This window comes from Gossypium hirsutum, chromosome A11 (assembly GCF_007990345.1).
Source record: "Gossypium hirsutum isolate 1008001.06 chromosome A11, Gossypium_hirsutum_v2.1, whole genome shotgun sequence".
NCBI classification, from domain to species: domain Eukaryota; kingdom Viridiplantae; phylum Streptophyta; class Magnoliopsida; order Malvales; family Malvaceae; genus Gossypium; species Gossypium hirsutum.
The window spans coordinates 76,270,878-76,278,253 of NC_053434.1; the positions used below are offsets into that span (position 1 = coordinate 76,270,878).

Sequence of the window (7,376 nt, forward strand, 5' to 3'; positions counted from 1 at the left end):
ATCAAGCTCATGCTTTAATTTCTGATTTTGTTAATGATTTTGAAATGTTCCATGGATAAATTCATGAGCTTTGTGATGTTATATGTTGAAATAAGAAAGCTTGATGTTGCGTTTACATGTTGTGTCTTTGGATTTTTGATGAATTTGAGCAATTTGGGCTAAAATGTGAAAATGTTATTTTAAGGGACTAAAATATGAAATAAATAAAATGTGTGGACTTGTATGAGTGCTATGAATAATCTGCCAAGCATGAGTATATGCAAATTATATGTATTTTGTGATTTTGTGAATTAGGGACTAAAGTGTCAAAATGTGAAAATGTGAGGGCTAGTTTGCAAATTACCCTAAATATGTGTTTATGGATTGTTTTGAATGAATTTTTGATTGAATAAATTAAATTTGAATAAATTAAATTTGAATTTATATAGATCAAGAATTAAAGAAAACAGAGTTAGATCGGGGGAAGTCAAAAGTTGTTGAGTAACCAATTTCATCCATCTGAATCCGTACGAGGTAAGTCGATATACAAATAAGCTTATTTGAATTGAATTAATATTATTCATTTGATATTGAATTGTGATGAATGAATGTCTGAGTGAACTACATGCCATCCGAGAAAGTATCGACAAAGTTACGACATCTGAAAATCCCCGTACGAACCTTAGGAATATTTAGGATACATATCTCATGACATAGGATTCCGACATGTGATATTGTGTAAGACCACATCTGGGACGTTGGCATCGACTTCTGTTGTACGTGTAAGACCCTTTCTGGGACAGTGGCATCGATGTTGGATTACTTATAAGACCACGTCTGGGATATTGGCATTGTATATGCTTTCTGATCTATCCGCGTATCCTTATGTTTCTGAACAGTTCAAACGAGCATTCTGAGATAATGAATAACTATGTGAAATGCTATATCTGACTTAGGTATGTTTGCTTTGTATAGCTTATTTGAGAATGAAAGGTAAGTGCATGAATATGAAATTAGAGTTAGAATTTGTCTTCAAAGTATAAATAATTTGATGATGTTTAATTGCTTTGAATGAAATGTTTATTTGTATATGGCTTACTAAGCTTTTGAAAGCTTAGTTTATGTGTGTTTGCATTATTTTATAGATATCAAAGCTATTGTGAACTCGTGGATCGTCGAGGATTGTCACCACACTATCGAATCTCATTTTGGTACCTTTTGAAAATGTATTTAGTAAAGTATGGCATGTATAGGCTAGAAGTATTTTGGATAGGTTTTATAATGTTATATTTAGCCAAGTGATATGGCTTGATATGTTTGTGTTTATGTTTTGATTTTGGTATATGAAATGTGATGCAAATTGTTCTATTTGATGTGTTCATGTATGGCTTAGAAAAATGGTAAGTTTGGCAATTTTTGGTATGAGATTTGGTCTTATGTTTTGGCACAATTGAGTTGAATATATAAGCACGAAAATGATTGATAATGTTATGGCATAAATGTTGTATGGATTGGTATGGATTTTGGCTGAAATAGTTGTGCAAATATATTTTTTTCCTTGCTTGTAGGTGACCAAATCGGGGTGGCAAATTGGTTGTTCAAATGGCCTATTTTTGTCCACACAAGCAGGGACACGGGCGTGTGTCTCAACCATGTGCGACACATGGCTATGCTGCATGGCCGTGTGCCCTCTGGGGTACCCTAAAATTGTAAGTCAGGCTTGAGCACAGCCAAAGCACACGGACGTGTCTTATGGCCATGTGAACAAGTCAGTAAGTATGCCCTGTTTTGACACGGTCTAGACACACGGGCGTGTCTAAAGCCATGTGAGGCACACGGTTTGTTCATACGGGCGTGTGACCTATACTTGTTTGAAAAATGTTTAAATTTTGGAGAAATTTTGTATGTGTTTAGTTTAGTCTCGAGCCCTCTCTAATACATGTTTAAGGTCTCGATGACCTATATAAGAGACTCTATACTGATGATTGATCTTTAATGCTTCGATGATTATGAAATGAAAATTAAATATTTCTATTTTTCTGGTAATGCCTTTAACCCTAGTCTGGCAACGGATATGAGTTAGAGGTGTTACAAGTTCAAATAGCATTCAAACCCCTCCACAAATGGTGGCTTTCTAGATTTTCCTCAAGCTTAATTTAGCAAGTTTGAAATCATCAAACTTCCCACATGTGTGGCCGGCCAAGGGAGGGCTCTTTCGTTGCTAATTTTAGCTATTTTTAACAACCTTTTTCAGCTATAAAAACCCTCCTTAAGCTGATCATTTGAAACACACCTCAATTCGTTCACATATCTTCTCTCTTCTCTCCACTTTCTCTCTTCTTTGCCATTCTAAATTCTCTTGCTCTCTTGCTGATTTCTTCTCTTGTAAAAGGGGTGTTCATCAGCCATTTTGGAGCAACATTGAAGTGTTCATAGCAAGTTTGATCGACGAGGACAATAGAGAATGAAGAACGGAGCAAGCTAGTCAAGCCACGGAAAAATACCGAATTTGATTCTTGTTCCCTATCTATTTAATTTTTGTTGTTGTTATGATGGACAGATCTATGAATATTTATGTTGTTGGTATGGTTAATTTAATCAATTTAGTTTGAATTTAATTCGTGTCAGGTTGATTGCATTTCATCTTCTTAAATTATTAAAATTGTGTTTATATTCGACTTAGGTATGTTTGCTTTGTACAAATTATTTGAGAATGAAAGGTAAGTGCATGAATATGAAATTTGAGTTAGAATTTGTCTTCAAAGTATAAAAAATTTGATGATGTTTAATTACTTTGAATGAAATGTTTATTTGTATATGGCTTACTAAGCTTTTGAAAGCTTACTTTGTGTGTGTTTGCATTGTTTTATAGATATCAAAGCTACTGTGAACTCAAGGATCGTCAAGGATCATCACCACACTATCGAATCTCATTTTGGTACCTCTTGAAAATGTATTTAGTAAAGTATGGCATATATAGGCTAGAAGTATTTTGGATAGGTTTTGTAATGTTATATTTAGCCAAGTGATATGGCTTGATATGGTTGTGTTTATGTTTTGATTTTGGTATATGAAATGTGATGCAAATTGTTCTATTTGATGTGTTCATGTATGGCTTAGAAAAATGGTTAGTTTGGAAATTTTTGGTATGAGATTTGGTCTTATGTTTTGGCACAATTGAGTTGAATTTATAAGCATGAAAATGATTGATAATGTTATGGCATAAATGTTGTATGGATTGGTATGGATTTTGGCTGAAATAGTTGTGCAATTATGTTTGTTTCCTTGCTTGTAGGGTGACCAAATCGGAGTGGCAAATTGGTTGTTCAAATGGCCTATTTTTGTCTACACAGGCAGGGACACGGGCATGTGTCTCAGCCGTGTGCGACACATGTCTATGTTGCACGACCGTGTGTCCTCTAGGGTACCCTACAATTGTAAGTCAGGCTTGAGCACAGCCAAAGCACACGGGCGTGTCTTGTGGCCATGTGAACAAGTCAGTAAGTATGCCCTGTTTTGACACGGTCTAGACGCATGGGCGTGTCTAAAGCCATGTGAGGCACACAGTCTGTTCACATGGGCGTGTGACCTGTACTTGTTTGAAAAATGTTTAAATTTTGGAGAAATTTTGTATGTGTTTAGTTTAGTCCCGAGCCCTTTCTAATACATGTTTAAGGTCTCGACGACCTATATAAAGGACTCTATATTGATGATTGATCTTTAATGCTTCAATGATTATGAAATGAAAATTAAATATTCCGATTTTTCTGATAATGCCTTTAACCCTAGTCTGGCGACGGATACGAGTTAGAGGTGTTACAATTTCAAATAGCATTCAAGCCCTCCACAAATGCTGGCTTTCTAGATTTGCCCCAATCTTAATTTAGCAAGTTTGAAATCATCAAACTTCCCACGTGTGTGGCCGGCCAAGGGAGGGATCTTTCACTGCTAATTTTACCTATTTTTAGCAGCCCTCTTCAACTATAAAAACCGCCTTAAGCAGATCATTTGAAACACACCTCAATTCGTTCACATATTTTCTCTCTTCTCTCCACTTTCTCTCTTCTTTGCCATTCTAAATTCACCTGCTCTCTTTCTGATTTCTTCCCTTGGAAAAGGGGTTTTCATCAACCGTTTTGGAGCATCATTGAAGTGTTCATAGGAAATCTGATCGACGAGGACAACAGAGAATGAAGAATGGAGCAAGCTAGTCAAGCCACGGAAAAACACCGGATTTGATTCTTGTTCCTTATCTCTTTAATTTTTGTTGTTGTTATGATGAACATATCTATGAATATTTATGTTGTTGGAATGGTTAATTTAATCAATTTAGATAATGGTGCTAGATTAAGTAAAATCATGACTAAGTTATTCTTGCATTACAATTGTTAGGTAACTAATGAATTAATTATTTAAATGGATTGAAATTGTAATTAATAGAAATAGTACTTAATCAGTGCATGTATAACCATCTAAGGTAGCTGAGAGTTAAATTAGCAACCGTATCTGACGATACAATTGCCTTGCATAACTTGCAAGATTATTGTGATTAAACTGTTTCAAGGTAAGGATACTTTGTTACCTCACATAGTCTTTTATATGCTTATTAAATCGAGTTAATTGTTTGAATTGACATAGGGATATGTTTAAGAGATTATTTCTAAGTATGTATGTGATATAACATATTTGCCTATTAAGATTTTTTTAATCGATTGAATTGACATAGAGATATGTCCAAGAGATGAACAGATTTTGGTAGGTGAATATGCTCATAAGTTAGCAAACTACCGAGTTGTAGTGAATTTATTCGTAACAATATAAACATGAGTTTAATGATTCTAAGAGAAGAAATGTAATTAATCTAACACAATTATGTCATCTTGATTAAACCCGTATTTTGAAATCGTGCATTTGAGATTTATTTATTTAGTTTACTTAGTTTAAAATTTTAGTTTTTAATCACCCTCTTAAAACAAAATATTTTTCTTCACCAAAGTGTTTTAAATAACATTCATAAATAGTTCTTTTCACAGTCCCTGTGGGTACGATAACTCGACATTTACTTGTCACTTTATTACTTGTTATGATTGTGTACACTTGCACATTTTCGTCGTTCCAAGTTTTTGGCGCCGTTGCCGAGGACTGTTTTAAAAGACATTATTTGGGAGATAGTTAATTTTGCATTTTAGTCTCTCTTTTTTTTCTCTCTATTAAATTTTAATCCCAATTTTTTTTTTGTTTCAGGTGTTTATGAGTATTGATCAAATTATTGACTTACTCCTCATAGACCCTGAAATTGAAAGGACTTTCTGACAAAGGAGAAAACAAGCGAACCAAAAAAGGAGCAAAGATATGAATTTTGAAAATTCAAACCAATATCTAGGAAGAACATTCACTTGTAATACTCACAATCCGATCATTATTGTCGATGATAGAAACTGCGCCATTCAACAATATGTCATTCCTCTATTCAACAAGCTCAATCCGAGTATTAGGAGACCCGAAATTGAGGCACAACAATTTGAGCTAAAGTCGATCATGTTCCAAATGTTGCAAAATATGGGTCAATTTAGTGGGATTCCTACTGAATATCCATATCTTCATCTACGACTATTCATGGAAGTGAGTGACTCATTTAAACTAATTGGGGTGACTAAGGACGCCTTGAGATTGAGATTATTTCCATACTCCTTAAGAGATAGAGCACGAGCGTGGTTGAACTCTCTACCGTCCGGCTCTATAACTACATGGCAAGAGTTGGTTGAATGTTTCTTAATGAAATATTTCCCTCCATCTTCAACAACCAAGATCCGAAATGAAATCACTTCATTTCAACAACTTGATGAAGAATCTTTATATGAGGCATGGGAAAGGTTCAAGGAGTTTATTATGAAAGTGCCCTCATCACGGCATTCCTTGCTGTGTTCAAATGATGGTAGATGCTTCAGCAAATGGAGCCCTTTTTTCTAAGTCTTATAACGATGCTTATGAGATTATTGAAAGAATTTCCAACAATGACTATCAGTGGCCAACCAACCGAGCAGTCTTAGAAAGACGAACAGTAGGAGTACATGAAGCAGACGCACTTGGTTCTTTGGCAGCCCAGGTATCTATGTCTTCTATGCTTAAGAACATAATTGTTAATAGTTTCAATGGTAATATGTCAGGTCAGCAGCCGAATCAGTTTGAAAATATTTCTTGTGGATACTGTGGAGATGGCTATTTCTTTGAAAATTACCCATCGAATCAAGAGTCAAATTATTACATGGGAAATCAAAATTGGAATGGTCCGCAATCAAATTTTTACAACTCTTCATGGCAGAATCATCCAATTTCTACATGGAGTAATCAATGGGCGGACCATAACGACTCTGTTATGCCATTTCGATCAAATTATCCATCGGAATATTTTCAACAAGTGCAACAACCCCCACCAACTAAATCTTCAAGTGATCTTGAGAATCTGCTAAAGGCATACATAGTGAAGAATGATACCACTTTAAGAAATCTGGAGAATCAAATGGGTCAACTAACCAATGAACTTTGAAATAAACCCCAAGGTATTTGGCCAAGTGACACAGAAAATCCAAAAATTTTGGGCAAAGAACATTGTAAAACAGTCTATTTGCCAAGTGGAAAGACATTGGAGCCCAATGTGGTTGAGGTTCAAGATGAGCCTGTTCTAGCTCAAGACAAAGGGGAAGTTCAACGAAGTGTTGAAACTCCAGTATCACAGAAGTTAGATTCAGTGATCATTAATAAGGTAAACTCTAAACCAGTTAGTTCTGATTATCTAACACCCTTGTCAGATGCAGAAAAATTTCCACAAAAGAGTTGTCTGTTAAAGCTAAGATTCCACCATTGCCATATCCTCAACGATTCTAGAAGTAGCAACTAGATACTCAGTTAAAAGAAATTTTTGATAAAAAGGTGACTTTTAATGACTTTGATGCTGCTAAATCCCTAGATGTAGTTGAAGACTGTTCTGCTATTTTCAAGATGGAATCACTGGCTTCTATAGAGTTGGAGCTCAATTCTATAGATGATCCAATAGAATGTATTCTGCTAGCGGATTCGCCAAGTGAGATGAGGAATGTTTGGCTTTGTTAAAAGCTAAAACGAAGGGATTCACTCAGGAAGTTCCACTAGAATCATTAGAGTTATTATCTCAGGAGTACATACAACCAAAAGTGTTGATTGAAGAGCCAGCTAAATTGGAATTTAAGATTTTGTCTCCTCATTTGAAATATGACTATCTGGGTCTGTCTTCGACTTTGCCTGTCATTGTTTCAGCTAATTTTACCAAAGATCAAGAAGAAGAGGCACTTCTAATTTTGGAAAGGCACAAGAAAGGTACTGGATGGATTATTTCACATATTCAAGTCAGGGGTTGGAGG

The 7,376-nt window shown here is 35.2% G+C and overlaps 1 non-coding gene across 1 annotated transcript; it reads right to left on the reverse strand.

Annotated features, from left to right (window-relative positions):
- Positions 1–5,784: 5,784 nt before the first annotated feature.
- On the reverse strand, positions 5,785–5,892 carry LOC121210609 (small nucleolar RNA R71). The gene has a single exon (XR_005905723.1). It is a non-coding gene; the product is annotated as a small nucleolar RNA R71 (small nucleolar RNA).
- Between the last annotated feature and the right edge of the window lie 1,484 nt (positions 5,893–7,376).